This window comes from Hydractinia symbiolongicarpus, chromosome 9, assembly GCF_029227915.1.
Source record: "Hydractinia symbiolongicarpus strain clone_291-10 chromosome 9, HSymV2.1, whole genome shotgun sequence".
NCBI lineage: Eukaryota > Metazoa > Cnidaria > Hydrozoa > Anthoathecata > Hydractiniidae > Hydractinia > Hydractinia symbiolongicarpus.
The window spans coordinates 12,203,935-12,226,237 of NC_079883.1; the positions used below are offsets into that span (position 1 = coordinate 12,203,935).

The 22,303-nt window shown below is 43.9% G+C and overlaps 36 non-coding genes across 36 annotated transcripts; all 36 read left to right on the plus strand.

Annotated features, from left to right (window-relative positions):
- The first annotated feature begins 224 nt into the window (after positions 1-224).
- LOC130659351 (5S ribosomal RNA) lies at positions 225-343 on the plus strand. Its single transcript, XR_008986562.1, has one exon. It is a non-coding gene; the product is annotated as a 5S ribosomal RNA (ribosomal RNA).
- Positions 344-849: 506 nt separating this feature from the next.
- Positions 850-968, plus strand: LOC130658900 (5S ribosomal RNA). The gene has a single exon (XR_008986113.1). It is a non-coding gene; the product is annotated as a 5S ribosomal RNA (ribosomal RNA).
- Positions 969-1,474: 506 nt separating this feature from the next.
- Positions 1,475-1,593, plus strand: LOC130658812 (5S ribosomal RNA). The gene has a single exon (XR_008986025.1). It is a non-coding gene; the product is annotated as a 5S ribosomal RNA (ribosomal RNA).
- Positions 1,594-2,099: 506 nt separating this feature from the next.
- On the plus strand, positions 2,100-2,218 carry LOC130659016 (5S ribosomal RNA). Its single transcript, XR_008986228.1, has one exon. It is a non-coding gene; the product is annotated as a 5S ribosomal RNA (ribosomal RNA).
- A 506-nt stretch (positions 2,219-2,724) lies between these two features.
- On the plus strand, positions 2,725-2,843 carry LOC130659018 (5S ribosomal RNA). The gene has a single exon (XR_008986229.1). It is a non-coding gene; the product is annotated as a 5S ribosomal RNA (ribosomal RNA).
- Positions 2,844-3,349: 506 nt separating this feature from the next.
- Positions 3,350-3,468, plus strand: LOC130659036 (5S ribosomal RNA). The gene has a single exon (XR_008986248.1). It is a non-coding gene; the product is annotated as a 5S ribosomal RNA (ribosomal RNA).
- A 506-nt stretch (positions 3,469-3,974) lies between these two features.
- Positions 3,975-4,093, plus strand: LOC130658499 (5S ribosomal RNA). The gene has a single exon (XR_008985712.1). It is a non-coding gene; the product is annotated as a 5S ribosomal RNA (ribosomal RNA).
- A 506-nt stretch (positions 4,094-4,599) lies between these two features.
- LOC130658901 (5S ribosomal RNA) lies at positions 4,600-4,718 on the plus strand. The gene has a single exon (XR_008986114.1). It is a non-coding gene; the product is annotated as a 5S ribosomal RNA (ribosomal RNA).
- A 506-nt stretch (positions 4,719-5,224) lies between these two features.
- Positions 5,225-5,343, plus strand: LOC130659019 (5S ribosomal RNA). Its single transcript, XR_008986230.1, has one exon. It is a non-coding gene; the product is annotated as a 5S ribosomal RNA (ribosomal RNA).
- A 506-nt stretch (positions 5,344-5,849) lies between these two features.
- LOC130658859 (5S ribosomal RNA) lies at positions 5,850-5,968 on the plus strand. Its single transcript, XR_008986072.1, has one exon. It is a non-coding gene; the product is annotated as a 5S ribosomal RNA (ribosomal RNA).
- A 506-nt stretch (positions 5,969-6,474) lies between these two features.
- On the plus strand, positions 6,475-6,593 carry LOC130659020 (5S ribosomal RNA). Its single transcript, XR_008986231.1, has one exon. It is a non-coding gene; the product is annotated as a 5S ribosomal RNA (ribosomal RNA).
- Positions 6,594-7,099: 506 nt separating this feature from the next.
- On the plus strand, positions 7,100-7,218 carry LOC130659021 (5S ribosomal RNA). Its single transcript, XR_008986232.1, has one exon. It is a non-coding gene; the product is annotated as a 5S ribosomal RNA (ribosomal RNA).
- Positions 7,219-7,724: 506 nt separating this feature from the next.
- LOC130659363 (5S ribosomal RNA) lies at positions 7,725-7,843 on the plus strand. Its single transcript, XR_008986575.1, has one exon. It is a non-coding gene; the product is annotated as a 5S ribosomal RNA (ribosomal RNA).
- A 506-nt stretch (positions 7,844-8,349) lies between these two features.
- Positions 8,350-8,468, plus strand: LOC130659286 (5S ribosomal RNA). Its single transcript, XR_008986498.1, has one exon. It is a non-coding gene; the product is annotated as a 5S ribosomal RNA (ribosomal RNA).
- Positions 8,469-8,974: 506 nt separating this feature from the next.
- On the plus strand, positions 8,975-9,093 carry LOC130658501 (5S ribosomal RNA). The gene has a single exon (XR_008985714.1). It is a non-coding gene; the product is annotated as a 5S ribosomal RNA (ribosomal RNA).
- A 506-nt stretch (positions 9,094-9,599) lies between these two features.
- Positions 9,600-9,718, plus strand: LOC130659249 (5S ribosomal RNA). The gene has a single exon (XR_008986460.1). It is a non-coding gene; the product is annotated as a 5S ribosomal RNA (ribosomal RNA).
- A 506-nt stretch (positions 9,719-10,224) lies between these two features.
- LOC130658502 (5S ribosomal RNA) lies at positions 10,225-10,343 on the plus strand. The gene has a single exon (XR_008985715.1). It is a non-coding gene; the product is annotated as a 5S ribosomal RNA (ribosomal RNA).
- Positions 10,344-10,849: 506 nt separating this feature from the next.
- LOC130659273 (5S ribosomal RNA) lies at positions 10,850-10,968 on the plus strand. The gene has a single exon (XR_008986484.1). It is a non-coding gene; the product is annotated as a 5S ribosomal RNA (ribosomal RNA).
- Positions 10,969-11,474: 506 nt separating this feature from the next.
- Positions 11,475-11,593, plus strand: LOC130658503 (5S ribosomal RNA). Its single transcript, XR_008985717.1, has one exon. It is a non-coding gene; the product is annotated as a 5S ribosomal RNA (ribosomal RNA).
- A 506-nt stretch (positions 11,594-12,099) lies between these two features.
- Positions 12,100-12,218, plus strand: LOC130659000 (5S ribosomal RNA). The gene has a single exon (XR_008986212.1). It is a non-coding gene; the product is annotated as a 5S ribosomal RNA (ribosomal RNA).
- A 506-nt stretch (positions 12,219-12,724) lies between these two features.
- Positions 12,725-12,843, plus strand: LOC130659110 (5S ribosomal RNA). Its single transcript, XR_008986322.1, has one exon. It is a non-coding gene; the product is annotated as a 5S ribosomal RNA (ribosomal RNA).
- A 506-nt stretch (positions 12,844-13,349) lies between these two features.
- LOC130658804 (5S ribosomal RNA) lies at positions 13,350-13,468 on the plus strand. The gene has a single exon (XR_008986017.1). It is a non-coding gene; the product is annotated as a 5S ribosomal RNA (ribosomal RNA).
- Positions 13,469-13,972: 504 nt separating this feature from the next.
- Positions 13,973-14,091, plus strand: LOC130658809 (5S ribosomal RNA). Its single transcript, XR_008986021.1, has one exon. It is a non-coding gene; the product is annotated as a 5S ribosomal RNA (ribosomal RNA).
- A 506-nt stretch (positions 14,092-14,597) lies between these two features.
- Positions 14,598-14,716, plus strand: LOC130658504 (5S ribosomal RNA). The gene has a single exon (XR_008985718.1). It is a non-coding gene; the product is annotated as a 5S ribosomal RNA (ribosomal RNA).
- Positions 14,717-15,222: 506 nt separating this feature from the next.
- Positions 15,223-15,341, plus strand: LOC130659096 (5S ribosomal RNA). Its single transcript, XR_008986307.1, has one exon. It is a non-coding gene; the product is annotated as a 5S ribosomal RNA (ribosomal RNA).
- Positions 15,342-15,847: 506 nt separating this feature from the next.
- On the plus strand, positions 15,848-15,966 carry LOC130659001 (5S ribosomal RNA). The gene has a single exon (XR_008986213.1). It is a non-coding gene; the product is annotated as a 5S ribosomal RNA (ribosomal RNA).
- Positions 15,967-16,472: 506 nt separating this feature from the next.
- LOC130658878 (5S ribosomal RNA) lies at positions 16,473-16,591 on the plus strand. The gene has a single exon (XR_008986091.1). It is a non-coding gene; the product is annotated as a 5S ribosomal RNA (ribosomal RNA).
- A 506-nt stretch (positions 16,592-17,097) lies between these two features.
- On the plus strand, positions 17,098-17,216 carry LOC130659082 (5S ribosomal RNA). The gene has a single exon (XR_008986294.1). It is a non-coding gene; the product is annotated as a 5S ribosomal RNA (ribosomal RNA).
- A 506-nt stretch (positions 17,217-17,722) lies between these two features.
- LOC130658831 (5S ribosomal RNA) lies at positions 17,723-17,841 on the plus strand. Its single transcript, XR_008986043.1, has one exon. It is a non-coding gene; the product is annotated as a 5S ribosomal RNA (ribosomal RNA).
- A 506-nt stretch (positions 17,842-18,347) lies between these two features.
- Positions 18,348-18,466, plus strand: LOC130658505 (5S ribosomal RNA). Its single transcript, XR_008985719.1, has one exon. It is a non-coding gene; the product is annotated as a 5S ribosomal RNA (ribosomal RNA).
- Positions 18,467-18,972: 506 nt separating this feature from the next.
- LOC130658506 (5S ribosomal RNA) lies at positions 18,973-19,091 on the plus strand. Its single transcript, XR_008985720.1, has one exon. It is a non-coding gene; the product is annotated as a 5S ribosomal RNA (ribosomal RNA).
- Positions 19,092-19,597: 506 nt separating this feature from the next.
- Positions 19,598-19,716, plus strand: LOC130658507 (5S ribosomal RNA). The gene has a single exon (XR_008985721.1). It is a non-coding gene; the product is annotated as a 5S ribosomal RNA (ribosomal RNA).
- Positions 19,717-20,222: 506 nt separating this feature from the next.
- Positions 20,223-20,341, plus strand: LOC130658508 (5S ribosomal RNA). The gene has a single exon (XR_008985722.1). It is a non-coding gene; the product is annotated as a 5S ribosomal RNA (ribosomal RNA).
- A 508-nt stretch (positions 20,342-20,849) lies between these two features.
- On the plus strand, positions 20,850-20,968 carry LOC130658510 (5S ribosomal RNA). Its single transcript, XR_008985723.1, has one exon. It is a non-coding gene; the product is annotated as a 5S ribosomal RNA (ribosomal RNA).
- A 436-nt stretch (positions 20,969-21,404) lies between these two features.
- Positions 21,405-21,523, plus strand: LOC130659184 (5S ribosomal RNA). Its single transcript, XR_008986395.1, has one exon. It is a non-coding gene; the product is annotated as a 5S ribosomal RNA (ribosomal RNA).
- Positions 21,524-22,029: 506 nt separating this feature from the next.
- Positions 22,030-22,148, plus strand: LOC130658511 (5S ribosomal RNA). The gene has a single exon (XR_008985724.1). It is a non-coding gene; the product is annotated as a 5S ribosomal RNA (ribosomal RNA).
- The last annotated feature ends 155 nt before the right edge of the window (positions 22,149-22,303 follow it).

Consider the following 22,303-nt stretch of genomic DNA (forward strand, 5'->3'; position numbering starts at 1 on the left):
TTAGCGTTTAAGTCACCACCGACATTTGGCCGCGCAACTATTCTAAGCTCATTCATTTTGACTTAAGGAGGGGGCGAGCGTGGACGCAGGCCCCCACTACCAGAAATTGTACGGTCGAGTTACTGACGTTTGCAGTAATCGCAGAGGTCAGTAACTCAAAGAAATTAAATAAAAAAATTTGATCACAACGTCAAAATAAATTGCACGTATTTGCCCCTACTAATGTCTACGGCCATACCACGATGAACACACCCGTTCTCGTCTGATAACGGAATTTAAGCATCGTCGGGCCGGGATAGTACTTGGATGGGGGACCGCCTGGGAACTCCCGGTGTCGTAGGCTTTTCATTTTCATTTGTTGCCTTTTCATTTCAATGGCGCTGTGATATATTTCTTGTTATAACAATTAAGGAACGTGGCGGTTGTTGAAAGTGTTTCCTATGACATTTTCCTACGACATTTTCAGGTGATAGTACGAGAAAAAAGAGCTTTCAAATGCATACAAACTCGATCTATTGCCGATCATCCAATAACCCTGACGGAATGGCAAATAAAGTAAAATTCCGCCGCCTTCCGAGGACTTATATCGCAATTACGTTTCGTAACAGCCAAGCGAGGTTTTACCTTAGCGTTTAAGTCACCGCCGACATTTGGCCGCACAACTATTCTAAGCTCATTCATTTTGACTTAAGGAGGGGGCGAGCGCGGACGCAGGCCCCCACTACCAGAAATTGTACGGTCGAGTTACTGACGTTTGCAGTAATCGCAGAGGTCAGTAACTCAAAGAAACTAAATAAAAAAATTTGATCACAACGTCAAAATAAATTGCACGTATTTGCCCTTACTAATGTCTACGGCCATACCACGATGAACACACCTGTTCTCGTCTGATCACGGAAGTTAAGCATCGTCGGGCCGGGATAGTACTTGGATGGGGGACCGCCTGGGAACTCCCGGTGTCGTAGGCTTTTCATTTTCATTTGTTGCCTTTTCATTTCAATGGCGCTGTGATATATTTCTTGTTATAACAATTAAGGAACGTGGCGGTTGTTGAAAGTGTTTCCTATGACATTTTCCTACGACATTTTCAGGTGATAGTACGAGAAAAAAGAGCTTTCAAATGCATACAAACTCGATCTATTGCCGATCATCCAATAACCCTGACGGAATGGCAAATAAAATAAAATTCCGCCGCCTTCCGAGGACATATATCGCAATCACGTTTCGTAACAGCCAAGCGAGGTTTTACCTTAGCGTTTAAGTCACCACCGACATTTGGCCGCGCAACTATTCTAAGCTCATTCCTTTTGACTTAAGGAGGGGGCGAGCGCGGACGCAGGCCCCCACTACCAGAAATTGTACGGTCGAGTTACTGACGTTTGCAGTAATCGCAGAGGTCAGTAACTCAAAGAAATTAAATAAAAAAATTTGATCACAACGTCAAAATAAATTGCACGTATTTGCGCCTACTAATGTTTACGGCCATACCACGATGAACACACCCGTTCTCGTCTGATCACGGAAGTTAAGCATCGTCGGGCCGGGATAGTACTTGGATGGGGGACCGCCTGGGAAATCCCGGTGTCGTAGGCTTTTCATTTTCATTTGTTGCCTTTTCATTTCAATGGCGCTGTGATATATTTCTTGTAATAACAATTAAGGAACGTGGCGGTTGTTGAAAGTGTTTCCTTAGACATTTTCCTACGACATTTTCAGGTGATAGTACGAGAAAAAAGAGCTTTCAAATGCATACAAACTCGATCTATTGCCGATCATCCAATAACCCTGACGGAATGACAAATAAAATAAAATTCCGCCGCCTTCCGAGGACTTATATCTCAATCACGTTTCGTAACAGCCAAGCAAGGTTTTACCTTAGCGTTTAAGTCACCACCGACATTTGGCCGCGCAACTATTCTAAGCTCATTCATTTTGACTTAAGGAGGGGGCGAGCGCGGACGCCGGCCCCCATTACCAGAAATTGTACGGTCGAGTTACTGACGTTTGCAATAATTGCAGAGGTCAGTAACTCAAAGAAATTAAATAAAAAAATTTGATCACAACGTCAAAATAAATTGCACGTATTTGCCCCTACTAATGTCTACGGCCATACCACGATGAACACACCCGTTCTCGTCTGATCACGGAAGTTAAGCATCGTCGGGCCGGGATAGTACTTGGATGGGAGACCGCCTGGGAACTCCCGGTGTCGTACGCTTTTCACTTTCATTTGTTGCCTTTTCATTTCAATGGCGCTGTGATATATTTCTTGTTATAACAATTAAGGAATGTGGCGGTTGTTGAAAGTGTTTCCTATGACATTTTCCTACGACATTTTCAGGTGATAGTACGAGAAAAAAGAGCTTTCAAATGCATACAAACTCGATCTATTGCCGATCATCCAATAAACCTGACGAAATGGCAAGTAAAATAAAATTCCGCCGCCTTCCGAGGACTTATATCGCAATCACGTTTCGTAACACCCAAGCGAGGTTTTACCTTGGCGTTTAAGTCACCACCGACATTTGGCCGCGCAACTATTTTAAGCTCATTCATATTGACTTAAGGAGGGGGCGAGCGCGGACGCAGGCCCCCACTACCAGAAATTGTACGGTCGAGTTACTGACGTTTTCAGTAATCGCAGAGGTCAGTAACTCAAAGAAATTAAATAAAAAAATTTGATCACAACGTCAAAATAAATTGCACGTATTTGCCCCTACTAATGTCTACGGCCATACCACGATGAACACACCCGTTCTCGTCTGATCACGGAAGTTAAGCATCGTCGGGCCGGGATAGTACTTGGATGGGAGACCGCCTGGGAACTCCCGGTGTCGTACGCTTTTCATTTTCATTTGTTGCCTTTTCATTTCAATGGCGCTGTGATATATTTCTTGTTATAACAATTAAGGAACGTGGCGGTTGTTGAAAGTGTTTCCTATGACATTTTCCTACGACATATTCAGGTGATAGTACGAGAAAAAAGAGCTTTCAAATGCATACAAACTCGATCTATTGCCGATCATCCAATAAACCTGACGGAATGGCAAATAAAATAAAATTCCGCCGCCTTCCGAGGACTTATATCGCAATCACGTTTCGTAACAGCCAAGCGAGGTTTTACCTTAGCGTTTAAGTCACCACCGACATTTGGCCGCGCAACTATTCTAAGCTCATTCATTTTGACTTAAGGAGGGGGCGAGCGCGGACGCAGGCCCCCACTACCAGAAATTGTACGGTCGAGTTACTGACGTTTGCAGTAATCGCAGAGGTCAGTAACTCGAAGAAATTAAATAAAAAAATTTAATCACAACGTCAAAATAAATTGCACGTATTTGCCGCTACTAATGTCTACGGCCATACCACGATGAACACACCCGTTCTCGTCTGATCACGGAAGTTAAGCATCATCGGGCCGGGATAGTACTTGGATGGGGGACCGCCTGGGAACTCCCGGTGTCGTAGGCTTTTCATTTTCATTTGTTGCCTTTTCATTTCAATGGCGCTGTGATATATTTCTTGTTATAACAATTAAGGAACGTGGCGGTTGTTGAAAGTGTTTCCTATGACATTTTCCTACGACATTTTCAGGTGATAGTACGAGAAAAAAGAGCTTTCAAATGCATACAAACTCGATCTATTGCCGATCATCCAATAACCCTGACGGAATGGCAAATAAAATAAAATTCCGCCGCCTTCCGAGGACTTATATCGCAATCACGTTTCGTAACAGCCAAGCGAGGTTTTACCTTAGCGTTTAAGTCACCACCGACATTTGGCCGCGCAACTATTCTAAGCTCATTCATTTTGACTTAAGGAGGGGGCGAGCGCGGACGCAGGCCCCCACTACCAGAAATTGTACGGTCGAGTTACTGACGTTTGCAGTAATCGCAGAGGTCAGTAACTCAAAGAAATTAAATAAAAAACTTTGATCACAACGTCAAAATAAATTGCACGTATTTGCCCCTACTAATGTCTACGGCCATACCACGATGAACACACCCGTTCTCGTCTGATCACGGAAGTTAAGCATCGTCGGGCCGGGATAGTACTTGGATGGGGGACCGCCTGGGAACTCCCGGTGTCGTAGGCTTTTCATTTTCATTTGTTGCCTTTTCATTTCAATGGCGCTGTGATATATTTCTTGTTATAACAATTAAGGAACGTGGCGGTTGTTGAAAGTGTTTCCTATGACATTTTCCTACGACATTTTCAGGTGATAGTACGAGAAAAAAGAGCTTTCAAATGCATACAAACTCGATCTATTGCCGATCATCCAATAACCCTGACGGAATGGCAAATAAAGTAAAATTCCGCTGCCTTCCGAGGACTTATATCGCAATTACGTTTCGTAACAGCCAAGCGAGGTTTTACCTTAGCGTTTAAGTCACCGCCGACATTTGGCCGCACAACTATTCTAAGCTCATTCATTTTGACTTAAGGAGGGGGCGAGCGCGGACGCAGGCCCCCACTACCAGAAATTGTACGGTCGAGTTACTGACGTTTGCAGTAATCGCAGAGGTCAGTAACTCAAAGAAACTAAATAAAAAAATTTGATCACAACGTCAAAATAAATTGCACGTATTTGCCCCTACTAATGTCTACGGCCATACCACGATGAACACACCTGTTCTCGTCTGATCACGGAAGTTAAGCATCGTCGGGCCGGGATAGTACTTGGATGGGGGACCGCCTGGGAACTCCCGGTGTCGTAGGCTTTTCATTTTCATTTGTTGCCTTTTCATTTCAATGGCGCTGTGATATATTTCTTGTTATAACAATTAAGGAACGTGGCGGTTGTTGAAAGTGTTTCCTATGACATTTTCCTACGACATTTTCAGGTGATAGTACGAGAAAAAAGAGCTTTCAAATGCATACAAACTCGATCTATTGCCGATCATCCAATAACCCTGACGGAATGGCAAATAAAATAAAATTCCGCCGCCTTCCGAGGACTTATATCGCAATCACGTTTCGTAACAGCCAAGCGAGGTTTTACCTTAGCGTTTAAGTCACCACCGACATTTGGCCGCGCAACTATTCTAAGCTCATTCCTTTTGACTTAAGGAGGGGGCGAGCGCGGACGCAGGCCCCCACTACCAGAAATTGTACGGTCGAGTTACTGACGTTTGCAGTAATCGCAGAGGTCAGTAACTCAAAGAAATTAAATAAAAAAATTTGATCACAACGTCAAAATAAATTGCACGTATTTGCCCCTACTAATGTCTACGGCCATACCACGATGAACACACCCGTTCTCGTCTGATCACGGAAGTTAAGCATCGTCGGGCCGGGATAGTACTTGGATGGGAGACCGCCTGGGAACTCCCGGTGTCGTACGCTTTTCACTTTCATTTGTTGCCTTTTCATTTCAATGGCGCTGTGATATATTTCTTGTTATAACAATTAAGGAACGTGGCGGTTGTTGAAAGTGTTACCTATGACATTTTCCTACGACATTTTCAGGTGATAGTACGAGAAAAAAGAGCTTTCAAATGCATACAAACTCGATCTATTGCCGATCATCCAATAACCCTGACGGAATGACAAATAAAATAAAATTCCGCCGCCTTCCGAGGACTTATATCGCAATCACGTTTCGTAACAGCCAAGCAAGGTTTTACCTTAGCGTTTAAGTCACTACCGACATTTGGCCGCGCAACTATTCTAAGCTCATTCATTTTGACTTAAGGAGGGGGCGAGCGCAGACGCCGGCCCCCATTACCAGAAATTGTACGGTCGAGTTACTGACGTTTGCAGTAATTGCAGAGGTCAGTAACTCAAAGAAATTAAATAAAAAAATTTGATCACAACGTCAAAATAAATTGCACGTATTTGCCCCTACTAATGTCTACGGCCATACCACGATGAACACACCCGTTCTCCTCTGATCACGGAAGTTAAGCATCGTCGGGCCGGGATAGTACTTGGATGGGGGACCGCCTGGGAAATCCCGGTGTCGTAGGCTTTTCATTTTCATTTGTTGCCTTTTCATTTCAATGGCGCTGTGATATATTTCTTGTAATAACAATTAAGGAACGTGGCGGTTGTTGAAAGTGTTTCCTTAGACATTTTCCTACGACATTTTCAGGTGATAGTACGAGAAAAAAGAGCTTTCAAATGCATACAAACTCGATCTATTGCCGATCATCCAATAACCCTGACGGAATGACAAATAAAATAAAATTCCGCCGCCTTCCGAGGACTTATATCGCAATCACGTTTCGTAACAGCCAAGCAAGGTTTTACCTTAGCGTTTAAGTCACCACCGACATTTGGCCGCGCAACTATTCTAAGCTCATTCATTTTGACTTAAGGAGGGGGCGAGCGCGGACGCCGGCCCCCATTACCAGAAATTGTACGGTCGAGTTACTGACGTTTGCAGTAATTGCAGAGGTCAGTAACTTAAAGAAATTAAATAAAAAAATTTGATCACAACGTCAAAATAAATTGCACGTATTTGCCCCTACTAATGTCTACGGCCATACCACGATGAACACACCCGTTCTCGTCTGATCACGGAAGTTAAGCATCGTCGGGCCGGGATAGTACTTGGATGGGAGACCGCCTGGGAACTCCCGGTGTCGTACGCTTTTCACTTTCATTTGTTGCCTTTTCATTTCAATGGCGCTGTGATATATTTCTTGTTATAACAATTAAGGAACGTGGCGGTTGTTGAAAGTGTTTCCTATGACATTTTCCTACGACATTTTCAGGTGATAGTACGAGAAAAAAGAGCTTTCAAATGCATACAAACTCGATCTATTGCCGATCATCCAATAAACCTGACGAAATGGCAAATAAAATAAAATTCCGCCGCCTTCCGAGGACTTATATCGCAATCACGTTTCGTAACACCCAAGCGAGGTTTTACCTTGGCGTTTAAGTCACCACCGACATTTGGCCGCGCAACTATTCTAAGCTCATTCATATTGACTTAAGGAGGGGGCGAGCGCGGACGCAGGCCCCCACTACCAGTAATTGTACGGTCGAGTTACTGACGTTTGCAGTAATCGCAGAGGTCAGTAACTCAAAGAAATTAAATAAAAAAATTTGATCACAACGTCAAAATAAATTGCACGTATTTGCCCCTACTAATGTCTACGGCCATACCACGATGAACACACCCGTTCTCGTCTGATCACGGAAGTTAAGCATCGTCGGGCCGGGATAGTACTTGGATGGGAGACCGCCTGGGAACTCCCGGTGTCGTACGCTTTTCATTTTCATTTGTTGCCTTTTCATTTCAATGGCGCTGTGATATATTTCTTGTTATAACAATTAAGGAACGTGGCGGTTGTTGAAAGTGTTTCCTATGACATTTTCCTACGACATATTCAGGTGATAGTACGAGAAAAAAGAGCTTTCAAATGCATACAAACTCGATCTATTGCCGATCATCCAATAAACCTGACGGAATGGCAAATAAAATAAAATTCCGCCGCCTTCCGAGGACTTATATCGCAATCACGTTTCGTAACAGCCAAGCGAGGTTTTACCTTAGCGTTTAAGTCACCACCGACATTTGGCCGCGCAACTATTCTAAGCTCATTCATTTTGACTTAAGGAGGGGGCGAGCGCGGACGCAGGCCCCCACTACCAGAAATTGTACGGTCGAGTTACTGACGTTTGCAGTAATCGCAGAGGTCAGTAACTCGAAGAAATTAAATAAAAAAATTTGATCACAACGTCAAAATAAATTGCACGTATTTGCCGCTACTAATGTCTACCTCCATACCACGATGAACACACCCGTTCTCGTCTGATCACGGAAGTTAAGCATCGTCGGGCCGGGATAGTACTTGGATGGGAGACCGCCTGGGAACTCCCGGTGTCGTACGCTTTTCATTTTCATTTGTTGCCTTTTCATTTCAATGGCGCTGTGATATATTTCTTGTTATAACAATTAAGGAACGTGGCGGTTGTTGAAAGTGTTTCCTATGACATTTTCCTACGACATTTTCAAGTGATAGTACGAGAAAAAAGAGCTTTCAAATGCATACAAACTCGATCTATTGCCGATCATCCAATAAACCTGACGGAATGGCAAATAAAATAAAATTCCGCCGCCTTCCGAGGACTTATATCGCAATCACGTTTCGTAACAGCCAAGCGAGGTTTTACCTTAGCGTTTAAGTCACCACCGACATTTGGCCGCGCAACTATTCTAAGCTCATTCATTTTGACTTAAGGAGGGGGCGAGCGCGGACGCAGGCCCCCACTACCAGAAATTGTACGGTCGAGTTACTGACGTTTGCAGTAATCGCAGAGGTCAGTAACTCGAAGAAATTAAATAAAAAAATTTGATCACAACGTCAAAATAAATTGCACGTATTTGCCGCTACTAATGTCTACCTCCATACCACGATGAACACACCCGTTCTCGTCTGATCACGGAAGTTAAGCATCGTCGGGCCGGGATAGTACTTGGATGGGGAACCGCCTGGGAACTCCCGGTGTCGTAGGCTTTTCATTTTCATTTGTTGCCTTTTCATTTCAATGGCGCTGTGATATATTTCTTGTTATAACAATTAAGGAACGTGGCGGTTGTTGAAAGTGTTTTCTATGACATTTTCCTACGACATTTGCAGGTGATAGTACGAGAAAAAAGAGCTTTCAAATGCATACAAACTCGATGTATTGCCGATCATCCAATAACCCTGACGGAATGGCAAATAAAATAAAATTCCGCCGCCTTCCGAGAACTTATATCGCAATCACGTTTCGTAACAGCCAAGCGAGGTTTTCCCTTAGCGTTTAAGTCACCACCGACATTTGGCCGCGCAACTATTCTAAGCTCATTCATTTTGACTTAAGGAGGGGGCGAGCGCAGACGCAGGCCCCCACTACCATAAATTGTACGGTCGAGTTACTGACGTTTGCAGTAATCGCAGAGGTCAGTAACTCAAAGAAATTAAATAAAAAAATTTGATCACAACGTCAAAATAAATTGCACGTATTTGCCCCTACTAATGTCTACGGCCATACCACGATGAACACACCCGTTCTCGTCTGATCACGGAAGTTAAGCATCGTCGGGCCGGGATAGTACTTGGATGGGGGACCGCCTGGGAACTCCCGGTGTCGTAGGCTTTTCATTTTCATTTGTTGCCTTTTCATTTCAATGGCCCTGTGATATATTTCTTGTTATAACAATTAAGGAACGTGGCGGTTGTTGAAAGTGTTTCCTATGACATTTTCCTACGACATTTTCAGGTGATAGTACGAGAAAAAAGAGCTTTCAAATGCATACAAACTCGATCTATTGCCGATCATCCAATAACCCTGACGGAATGGCAAATAAAATAAATTTCCGCCGCCTTCCGAGGACTTATATCGCAATCACGTTTCGTAACAGCCAAGCGAGGTTTTACCTTAGCGTTTAAGTCACCACCGACATTTGGCCGCGCAACTATTCTAAGCTCATTCATTTTGACTTAAGGAGGGGGCGAGCGCGGACGCAGGCCCCCACTACCAGAAATTGTACGGTCGAGTTACTGACGTTTGCAGTAATCGCAGAGGTCAGTAACTCAAAGAAATTAAATAAAAAAATTTGATCACAACGTCAAAATAAATTGCACGTATTTGCCCCTACTAATGTCTACGGCCATACCACGATGAACACACCCGTTCTCGTCTGATCACGGAAGTTAAGCGTCGTCGGGCCGGGATAGTACTTGGATGGGGAACCGCCTGGGAACTCCCGGTGTCGCAGGCTTTTCATTTTCATTTGTTGCGTTTTCATTTCAATGGCGCTGTGATATATTTCTTGTCATAACAATTAAGGAACGTGGCGGTTGTTGAAAGTGTTTCCTATGACATTTTCCTACGACATTTTCAGGTGATAGTACGAAAAAAAAGAGCTTTCAAATGCATACAAACTCGATCTATTCCCGATCATCCAATAACCCTGACGGAATGGCAAATAAAATAAAATTCCGCCGCCTTCCGAGGACTTATATCGCAATCACGTTTCGTAACAGCCAAGCGAGGTTTTCCCTTAGCGTTTAAGTCACCACCGACATTTGGCCGCGCAACTATTCTAAGCTCATTCATTTTGACTTAAGGAGGGGGCGAGCGCGGACGCAGGTCCCCACTACCAGAAATTGTACCGTCGAGTTACTGACGTTTGCAGTAATCGCAGAGGTCAGTAACTCAAAGAAATTAAATAAAAAAATTTGATCACAACGTCAAAATAAATTGCACGTATTTGCCCCTACTAATGTCTACGGCCATACCACGATGAACACACCCGTTCTCGTCTGATCACGGAAGTTAAGCATCGTCGGGCCGGGATAGTACTTGGATGGGGGACCGCCTGGGAACTCCCGGTGTCGTAGGCTTTTCATTTTCATTTGTTGCCTTTTCATTTCAATGGCGCTGTGATATATTTCTTGTTATAATAATTAAGGAACGTGGCGGTTGTTGAAAGTGTTTCCTATGACATATTCCTACGACATTTTCAGGTGATAGTACGAGAAAAAAGAGCTTTCAAATGCATACAAACTCGATGTATTGCCGATCATCCAATAACCCTGACGGAATGGCAAATAAAATAAATTTCCGCCGCCTTCCGAGGACTTATATCGCAATCACGTTTCGTAACAGCCAAGCGAGGTTTTACCTTAGCGTTTAAGTCACCACCAACATTTCGCCGCGCAACTATTCTAAGCTCATTCATTTTGACTTAAGGAGGGGGCCAGCGCGGACGCAGGCCCCCACTACCAGAAATTGTACGGTCGAGTTACTGACGTTTGCAGTAATCGCAGAGGTCAGTAACTCAAAGAAATTAAATAAAAAAATTTGATCACAACGTCAAAATAAATTGCACGTATTTGCCCCTACTAATGTCTACGGCCATACCACGATGAACACACCCGTTCTCGTCTGATCACGGAAGTTAGGCGTCGTCGGGCCGGGATAGTACTTGGATGGGGAACCGCCTGGGAACTCCCGGTGTCGTAGGCCTTTCATTTTCATTTGTTGCGTTTTCATTTCAATGGCGCTGTGATATATTTCTTGTCATAACAATTAAGGAACGTGGTGGTTGTTGAAAGTGTTTCCTATGACATTTTCCTACGACATTTTCAGGTGATAGTACGAGAAAAAAGAGCTTTCAAATGCATACAAACTCGATCTATTGCCGATCATCCAATAACCCTGACGGAATGGCAAATAAAATAAAATTCCGCCGCCTTCCGAGGACTTATATCGCAATCACGTTTCGTAACAGCCAAGCGAGGTTTTCCCTTAGCGTTTAAGTCACCACCGACATTTGGCCGCGCAACTATTCTAAGCTCATTCATTTTGACTTAAGGAGGGGACGAGCGCGGACGCAGGTCCCCACTACCAGAAATTGTACGGTCGAGTTACTGACGTTTGCAGTAATCGCAGAGGTCAGTAACTCAAAGAAATTAAATAAAAAAATTTGATAACAACGTCAAAATAAATTGCACGTATTTGCCCCTACTAATGTCTACGGCCATACCACGATGAACACACCCGTTCTCGTCTGATCACGGAAGTTAAGCATCGTCGGGCCGGGATAGTACTTGGATGGGGGACCGCCTGGGAACTCCCGGTGTCGTAGGCTTTTCATTTTCATTTGTTGCCTTTTCATTTCAATGGCGCTGTGATATATTTCTTGTTATAACAATTAAGGAACGTGGCGGTTGTTGAAAGTGTTTCCTATGACATATTCCTACGACATTTTCAGGTGATAGTACGAGAAAAAAGAGCTTTCAAATGCATACAAACTCGATGTATTGCCGATCATCCAATAACCCTGACGGAATGGCAAATAAAATAAAATTCCGCCGCCTTCCGAGGACTTATATCGCAATCACGTTTCGTAACAGCCAAGCGAGGTTTTACCTTAGCGTTTAAGTCACCACCGACATTTGGCCGCGCAACTATTCTAAGCTCATTCATTTTGACTTAAGGAGGGGGCGAGCGCGGACGCAGGCCCCCACTACCAGAAATTGTACGGTCGAGTTACTGACGTTTGCAGTAATCGCAGAGGTCAGTAACTCAAAGAAATTAAATAAAAAAATTTGATCACAACGTCAAAATAAATTGCACGTATTTGCCCCTAATAATGTCTACGGCCATACCACGATGAACACACCCGTTCTCGTCTGATCACGGAAGTTAAGCATCGTCGGGCCGGGATAGTACTTGGATGGGGGACCGCCTGGGAACTCCCGGTGTCGCAGGCTTTTCATTTTCATTTGTTGCCTTTTCATTTCAATGGCGCTGTGATATATTTCTTGTTATAACAATTAAGGAACGTGGCGGTTGTTGAAAGTGTTTCCTATGACATTTTCCTACGACATTTTCAGGTGATAGTACGAGAAAAAAGAGCTTTCAAATGCATACAAACTCGATGTATTGCCGATCATCCAATAACCCTGACGGAATGGCAAATAAAATAAAATTCCGCCGCCTTCCGAGGACTTATATCGCAATCACGTTTCGTAACAGCCAAGCGAGGTTTTCCCTTAGCGTTTAAGTCACCACCGACATTTGGCCGCGCAACTATTCTAAGCTCATTCATTTTGACTTAAGGAGGGGACGAGCGCGGACGCAGGCCCCCACTACCAGAAATTGTACGGTCGAGTTACTGACGTTTGCAGCAATCGCAGAGGTCAGTAACTCAAAGAATTAAATAAAAAAAATTTGATCACAACGTCAAAATGAATTGCACGTATTTGCCCCTACTAATGTCTACGGCCATACCAGGATGAACACACCCGTTCTCGTCTGATCACGGAAGTTAAGCATCGTCGGGCCGGGATAGTACTTGGATGGGGGACCGCCTGGGAACTCCCGGTGTCGTAGGCTTTTCATTTTCATTTGTTGCCTTTTCATTTCAATGGCGCTGTGATATATTTCTTGCTATAACAATTAAGGAACGTGGCGGTTGTTGAAAGTGTTTCCTATGACATTTTCCTGCAACATTTTCAGGTGATAGTACGAGAAAAAAGAGCTTTCAAATGCATACAAACTCGATCTATTGCCGATCATCCAATAACCCTGACGGAATGGCAAATAAAATAAAATTCCGCCGCCTTCCGAGGACTTATATCGCAATCACGTTTCGTAACAGCCAAGCGAGGTTTTCCCTTAGCGTTTAAGTCACCACCGACATTTGGCCGCGCAACTATTCTAAGCTCATTCATTTTGACTTAAGGAGGGGGCGAGCGCGGACGCAGGCCCCCACTACCAAAAATTGTACGGTCGAGTTACTGACGTTTGCAGTAATCGCAGAGGTCAGTAACTCAAAGAAATTAAATAAAAAAATTTGATCACAACGTCAAAATAAATTGCACGTATTTGCCCCTACTAATGTCTACGGCCATACCACGATGAACACACCCGTTCTCGTCTGATCACGGAAGTTAAGCATCGTCGGGCCGGGATAGTACTTAGATGGGGGACCGCCTGGGAACTCCCGGTGTCGTAGGCTTTTCATTTTCATTTGTTGCCTTTTCATTTCAATGGCGCTGTGATATATTTCTTGTTATAACAATTAAGGAACGTGGCGGTTGTTGAAAGTGTTTCCTATGACATTTTCCTACAACATTTTAAGGTGATAGTACGAGAAAAAAGAGCTTTCAAATGCATACAAACTCGATCTATTGCCGATCATCCAATAACCCTGACGGAATGGCAAATAAAATAAATTTCCGCCGCCTTCCGAGGACTTATATCGCAATCACGTTTGGTAACAGCCAAGCGAGGTTTTACCTTAGCGTTTAAGTTCACCGACATTTGGCCGCGCAACTATTCTAAGCTCATTCATTTTGACTTAAGGAGGGGGCGAGCGCGGACGCAGGCCCCCACTACCAGAAATTGTACGGTCGAGTTACTGACGTTTGCAGTAATCGCAGAGGTCAGTAACTCAAAGAAATTAATTAAAAAAATTTGATTACAACGTCAAAATAAATTGCACGTATTTGCCCCTACTAATGTCTACGACCATACCACGATGAACACACCCGTTCTCGTCTGATCACGGACGTTAAGCATCGTCGGGCCGGGATAGTACTTGGATGGGGGACCGCCTGGGAACTCCCGGTGTCGTAGGCTTTTCATTTTCATTTGTTGCCTTTTCATTTCAATGGCGCTGTGATATATTTCTTGTCATAACAATTAAGGAACGTGGCGGTTGTTGAAAGTGTTTCCTATGACATTTTCCTACGACATTTTCAGGTGATAGTACGAGAAAAAAGAGCTTTCAAATGCATACAAACTTGATCTATTGCCGATCATCCAATAAGCCTGACGGAATGGCAAATAAAATAAAATTCCGCCGCCTTCCGAGGACTTATATCGCAATCACGTTTCGTAACAGCCAAGCGAGGTTTTCCCTTAGCGTTTAAGTCACCACCGACATTTGGCCGCGCAACTATTCTAAGCTCATTCATTTTAACTTAAGGAGGGGGCGAGCGCGGACGCAGGCCCCCACTACCAGAAATTGTACGGTCGAGTTACTGACGTTTGCAGTAATCGCAGTGGTCAGTAACTCAAAGAAATTAAATAAAAAAATTTGATCACAACGTCAAAATAAATTGCACGTATTTGCCCCTACTAATGTCTACGGCCATACCACGATGAACACACCCGTTCTCGTCTGATCACGGAAGTTAAGCATCGTCGGGCCGGGATAGTACTTGGATGGGGGACCGCCTGGGAACTCCCGGTGTCGTAGGCTTTTCATTTTCATTTGTTGCCTTTTCATTTCAATGGCGCTGTGATATATTTCTTGTTATAACAATTAAGGAACGTGGCGGTTGTTGAAAGTGTTTCCTATGACATTTTCCTACGACATTTTCAGGTGATAGTACGAGAAAAAAGAGCTTTCAAATGCATACAAACTCGATGTATTGCCGATCATCCAATAACCCTGACGGAATGGCAAATAAAATAAAATTCCGCCGCCTTCCGAGGACTTATATCGCAATCACGTTTCGTAACAGCCAAGCGAGGTTTTACCTTAGCGTTTAAGTCACCACCGACATTTGGCCGCGCAACTATTCTAAGCTCATTCATTTTGACTTAAGAAGGGGGCGAGCGCGGACGCGGGCCCCCACTACCAGAAATTGTACGGTCGAGTTACTGACGTTTGCAGTAATCGCAGAGGTCAGTAACTCAAAGAAATTAAATAAAAAAATTTGATCACAACGTCAAAATAAATTGCACGTATTTGCCCCTACTAATGTCTACGGCCATACCACGATGAACACACCCGTTTTCGTCTGATCACGGAAGTTAAGCATCGTCGGGCCGGGATAGTACTTGGATGGGGAACCGCCTGGGAACTCCCGGTGTCGTAGGCTTTTCATTTTCATTTGTTGCCTTTTCATTTCAATGGCGCTGTGATATATTTCTTGTCATAACAATTAAGGAACGTGGCGGTTGTTGAAAGTGTTTCCTATGACATTTTCCTACGACATTTTCAGGTGATAGTATGAGAAAAAAGAGCTTTCAAATGCATACAAACTCGATCTATTGCCTATCATCCAATAACCCTGACGGAATGGCAAATAAAATAAAATTCCGCCGCCTTCCGAGGACTTATATCGCAATCACGATTCGTAACAGCCAAGCGAGGTTTTACCTTAGCGTTTAAGTCACCACCGACATTTGGCCGCGCAACTATTCTAAGCTCATTCATTTTGACTTAAGGAGGGGGCGAGCGCGGACGCAGGCCCCCACTACCAGAAATTGTACGGTCGAGTTACTGACGTTTGCAGTAATTGCAGCGGTCAGTAACTCAAAGAAATTAAATAAAAAAATTTGATCACAACGTCAAAATAAATTGCACGTATTTGCCCCTAATAATGTCTACGGCCATACCACGATGAACACACCCGTTCTCGTCTGATCACGGAAGTTAAGCATCGTCGGGCCGGGATAGTACTTGGATGGGGGACCGCCTGGGAACTCCCGGTGTCGCAGGCTTTTCATTTTCATTTGTTGCCTTTTCATTTCAATGGCGCTGTGATATATTTCTTGTTATAACAATTAAGGAACGTGGCGGTTGTTGAAAGTGTTTCCTATGACATTTTCCTACGACATTTTCAGGTGATAGTACGAGAAAAGAAAGCTTTCAAATGCATACAAACTCGATCTATTGCCGATCATCCAATAACCCTGACGGAATGGCAAATAAAATAAAATTCCGCCGCCTTCCGAGGACTTATATCGCAATCACGTTTCGTAACAGCCAAGCGAGGTTTTACCTTAGCGTTTAAGTCACCACCGACATTTGGCCGCGCAACTATTCTAAGCTCATTCATTTTGACATAAGGAGGGGGCGAGCGCGGACGCAGGCCCCCACTACCAGAAATTGTACGGTCGAGTTACTGACGTTTGCAGTAATCGCAGAGGTCAGTAACTCAAAGAAATTAAATAAAAAAATTTGATCACAACGTCAAAATAAATTGCACGTATTTGCCCCTACTAATGTCTACGGCCATACCACGATGAACACACCCGTTCTCGTCTGATCACGGAAGTTAAGCATCGTCGGACCGGGATAGTACTTGGATGGGGGACCGCCTGGGAACTCCCGGTGTCGTAGGCTTTTCATTTTCATTTGTTGCCTTTTCATTTCAATGGCGCTGTGATATATTTCTTGTCATAACAATTAAGGAACGTGGCGGTTGTTGAAAGTGTTTCCTATGACATTTTCCTACGACATTTTCAGGTGATAGTACGAGAAAAAAGAGCTTTCAAATGCATACAAACTCGATCTATTGCCGATCATCCAATAACCCTGACGGAATGGCAAATAAAATAAAATTCCGCCGCCTTCCGAGGACTTATATCGCAATCACGTTTCGTAACAGCCAAGCGAGGTTTTACCTTAGCGTTTAAGTCACCACCGACATTTGGCCGCGCAACTATTCTAAGCTCATTCATTTTGACTTAAGGAGGGGGCGAGCGCGGACGCAGGCCCCCACTACCAGAAATTGTACGGTCGAGTTACTGACGTTTGCAGTAATCGCAGAGGTCAGTAACTCAAAGAAATTAAATAAAAAAATTTGATCACAACGTCAAAATAAATTGCACGTATTTGCCCCTACTAATGTCTACGGCCATACCACGATGAACACACCCGTTCTCGTCTGATCACGGAAGTTAAGCATCGTCGGGCCGGGATAGTACTTGGATGGGGGACCGCCTGGGAACTCCCGGTGTTGCAGGCTTTTCATTTTCATTTGTTGCCTTTTCATTTCAATGGCGCTGTGATATATTTCTTGTTATAACAATTAAGGAACGTGGCGGTTGTTGAAAGTGTTTCCTATGACATTTTCCTACGACATTTTCAGGTGATAGTACGAGAAAAAAAAGCTTTCATATGCATACAAACTCGATCTATTGCCGATCATCCAATAACCCTGACGGAATGGCAAATAAAATAAAATTCCGCCGCCTTCCGAGGACTTATATCGCAATCACGTTTCGTAACAGCCAAGCGAGGTTTTACCTTAGCGTTTAAGTCACCACCGACATTTGGCCGCGCAACTATTCTAAGCTCATTCATTTTGACTTAAGGAGGGGGCGAGCGCGGACGCAGGTCCCCACTACCAGAAATTGTACGGTCGAGTTACTGACGTTTGCAGTAATCGCAGAGGTCAGTAACTCAAAGAAATTAAATAAAAAAATTTGATCACAACGTCAAAATAAATTGCACGTATTTGCCCCTACTAATGTCTACGGCTATACCACGATGAACACACCCGTTCTCGTCTGATCACGGAAGTTAAGCATCGTCGGGCCGGGATAGTACTTGGATGGGGGACCGCCTGGGAACTCCCGGTGTCGTAGGCTTTTCATTTTCATTTGTTGCCTTTTCATTTCAATGGCGCTGTGATATATTTCTTGTTATAACAATTAAGGAACGTGGCGGTTGTTGAAAGTGTTTCCTATGACATTTTCCTACGACATTTTCAGGTGATAGTACGAGAAAAAAGAGCTTTCAAATGCATACAAATTCGATCTATTGCCGATCATCCAATAACCCTGACGGAATGGCAAATAAAATAAAATTCCGCCGCCTTCCGAGGACTTATATCGCAATCACGTTTCGTAACAGCCAAGCGAGGTTTTACCTTAGCGTTTAAGTCACCACCGACATTTGGCCGCGCAACTATTCTAAGCTCATTCATTTTGACTTAAGGAGGGGGCGAGCGCGGACGCAGGCCCCCACTACCAGAAATTGTACGGTCGAGTTACTGACGTTTGCAGTAATCGCAGAGGTCAGTAACTCAAAGAAATTAAATAAAAAAATTTGATCACAACGTCAAAATAAATTGCACGTATTTGCCGCTACTAATGTCTACGGCCATACCACGATGAACACACCCGTTCTCGTCTGATCACGGAAGTTAAGCATCGTCGGGCCGGGATAGTACTTGGATGGGGGACCGCCTGGGAACTCCCGGTGTCGTAGGCTTTTCATTTTCATTTGTTGCCTTTTCATTTCAATGGCGCTGTGATATATTTCTTGTTATAACAATTAAGGAACGTGGCGGTTGTTGAAAGTGTTTCCTATGACATTTTCCTACGACATTTTCAGGTGATAATACGAGAAAAAAGAGCTTTCAAATGCATACAAACTCGATCTATTGCCGATCATCCAATAACCCTGACGGAATGGCAAATAAAATAAAATTCCGCCGCCTTCCGAGGACTTATATCGCAATCACGTTTCGTAACAGCCAAGCGAGGTTTTACCTTAGCGTTTAAGTCACCACCGACATTTGGCCGCGCAACTATTCTAAGCTCATTCATTTTGACTTAAGGAGGGGGCGAGCGCGGACGCAGGCCCCCACTACCAGAAGTTGTACGGTCGAGTTACTGACGTTTGCAGTAATCGCAGAGGTCAGTAACTCAAAGAAATTAAATAAAAAAATTTGATCACAACGTCAAAATAAATTGCACGTATTTGCCCCTACTAATGTCTACGGCCATACCACGATGAACACACCCGTTCTCGTCTGATCACGGAAGTTAAGCATCGTCGGGCCGGGATAGTACTTGGATGGGGGACCGCCTGGGAACTCCCGGTGTCGTAGGCTTTTCATTTTCATTTGTTGCCTTTTCATTTCAATGGCGCTGTGATATATTTCTTGTTATAACAATTAAGGAACGTGGCGGTTGTTGAAAGTGTTTCCTATGACATTTTCCTACGACATTTTCAGGTGATAGTACGAGAAAAAAGAGCTTTCAAATGCATACAAACTCGATCTATTGCCGATCATCCAATAACCCTGACGGAATGGCAAATAAAATAAAATTCCGCCGCCTTCCGAGGACTTATATCGCAATCACGTTTCGTAACAGCCAAGCGAGGTTTTACCTTAGCGTTTAAGTCACCACCGACATTTGGCCGCGCAACTATTCTAAGCTCATTCATTTTGACTTAAGGAGGGGGCGAGCGCGGACGCAGGTCCCCACTACCAGAAATTGTACGGTCGAGTTACTGACGTTTGCAGTAATCGCAAAGGTATGTAACTCAAAGAAATTAAATAAAAAAATTTGATCACAACGTCAAAATAAATCGCACGTATTTGCCCCTAATAATGTCTACGGCCATACCACGATGAACACACCCGTTCTCGTCTGATCACGGAAGTTAAGCATCGTCGGGCCGGGATAGTACTTGGATGGGGGACCGCCTGGGAACTCCCGGTGTCGTAGGCTTTTCATTTTCATTTGTTGCCTTTTCATTTCAATGGCGCTGTGATATATTTCTTGTTATAACAATTAAGGAACGTGGCGGTTGTTGAAAGTGTTTCCTATGACATTTTCCTACGACATTTTCAGGTGATAGTACGAGAAAAAAGAGCTTTCAAATGCATACAAATTCGATCTATTGCCGATCATCCAATAACCCTGACGGAATGGCAAATAAAATAAAATTCCGCCGCCTTCCGAGGACTTATATCGCAATCACGTTTCGTAACAGCCAAGCGAGGTTTCACCTTAGCGTTTAAGTCGCCACCGACATTTGGCCGCGCAACTATTCTAAGCTCATTCATTTTGACTTAAGGAGGGGGCGAGCGCGGACGCAGGCCCCCACTACCAGAAATTGTACGGTCGAGTTACTGACGTTTGCAGTAATCGCAGAGGTCAGTAACTCAAAGAAATTAAATAAAAAAATTTGATCACAACGTCAAAATAAATTGCACGTATTTGCCCCTACTATTGTCTACGGCCATACCACGATGAACACACCCGTTCTCGTCTGATCACGGAAGTTAAGCATCGTCGGGCCGGGATAGTACTTGGATGGGGGACCGCCTGGGAACTCCCGGTGTCGTAGGCTTTTCATTTTCATTTGTTGCCTTTTCATTTCAATGGCGCTGTGATATATTTCTTGTTATAACAATTAAGGAACGTGGCGGTTGTTGAAAGTGTTTCCTATGACATTTTCCTACGACATTTTCAGGTGATAGTACGAGAAAAAAGAGCTTTCAAATGCATACAAACTCGATCTATTGCCGATCATCCAATAACCCTGACGGAATGGCAAATAAAATAAAATTCCGCCGCCTTCCGAGGACTTATATCGCAATCACGTTTCGTAACAGCCAAGCGAGGTTTTACCTTAGCGTTTAAGTCACCACCGACATTTGGCCTCGCGGAACTATTCTAAGCTCATTCATTTTGACTTAAGGAGGGGGCGAGCGCGGACGCAGGCCCCCACTACCAGAAATTGTACGGTCGAGTTACTGACGTTTGCAGTAATCGCAGAGGTCAGTAACTCAAAGAAATTAAATAAAAAAATTTGATCACAACGTCAAAATAAATTGCACGTAGTTGCCCCTACTATTGTCTACGGCCATACCACGATGAACACACCCGTTCTCGTCTGATCACGGAAGTTAAGCATCGTCGGGCCGGGATAGTACTTGGATGGGGGACCGCCTGGGAACTCCCGGTGTCGTAGGCTTTTCATTTTCATTTGTTGCCTTTTCATTTCAATGGCGCTGTGATATATTTCTTGTTATAACAATTAAGGAACGTGGCGGTTGTTGAAAGTGTTTCCTATGACATTTTCCTACGACATTTTCAGGTGATAGTACGAGAAAAAAGAGCTTTCAAATGCATACAAACTCGATCTATTGCCGATCATCCAATAACCCTGACGGAATGGCAAATAAAATAAAATTCCGCCGCCTTCCGAGGACTTATATCGCAATCACGTTTCGTAACAGCCAAGCGAGGTTTTACCTTAGCGTTTAAGTCACCACCGACATTTGGCCGCGCAACTATTCTAAGCTCATTCATTTTGACTTAAGGAGGGGGCGGCCAGTAACTCAAAGAAATTAAATAAAAAAATTTGATCACAACGTCAAAATAAATTGCACGTATTTGCCCCTACTAATGTCTACGGCCATACCACGATGAACACACCCGTTCTCGTCTGATCACGGAAGTTAAGTATCGTCGGGCCGGGATAGTACTTGGATGGGGGACCGCCTGGGAACTCCCGGTGTCGTAAGCTTTTCATTTTCATTTGTTGCCTTTTCATTTCAATGGCGCTGTGATATATTTCTTGTTATAACAATTAAGGAACGTGGCGGTTGTTGAAAGTGTTTCCTATGACATTTTCCTACGACATTTTCAGGTGATAGTACGAAAAAAAAGAGCTTTCAAATGCATACAAACTCGATCTACTGTCGATCATCCAATAACCCTGACGGAATGGCAAATAAAATAAAATTCCGCCGCCTTCCGAGGACTTATATCGCAATCACGTTTCGTAACAGCCAAGCGAGGTTTTACCTTAGCGTTTAAGTCACCACCGACATTTGGCCGCGCAACTATTCTAAGCTCATTCATTTTCACTTAAGGAGGGGGCGAGCGCTGACGCAGTCCCCCACTACCAGAAATTGTACGGTCGAGTTACTGACGTTTGCAGTAATCGCAGAGGTCAGTAACTCAAAGAAATTAAATAAAAAAATTTGATCACAACGTCAAAATAAATTGCACGTATTTGCCCCTACTAATGTCTACGGCCATACCACGATGAACACACCCGTTCTCGTCTGATCACGGAAGTTAAGCATCGTCGGGCCGGGATAGTACTTGGATGGGGGACCGCCTGGGAACTCCCGGTGTCGTAGGCTTTTCATTTTCATTTGTTGCCTTTTCATTTCAATGGCGCTGTGATATATTTCTTGTTATAACAATTAAGGAACGTGGCGGTTGTTGAAAGTGTTTCCTATGACATTTTCCTACGACATTTTCAGGTGATAGTACGAGGAAAAAGAGCTTTCAAATG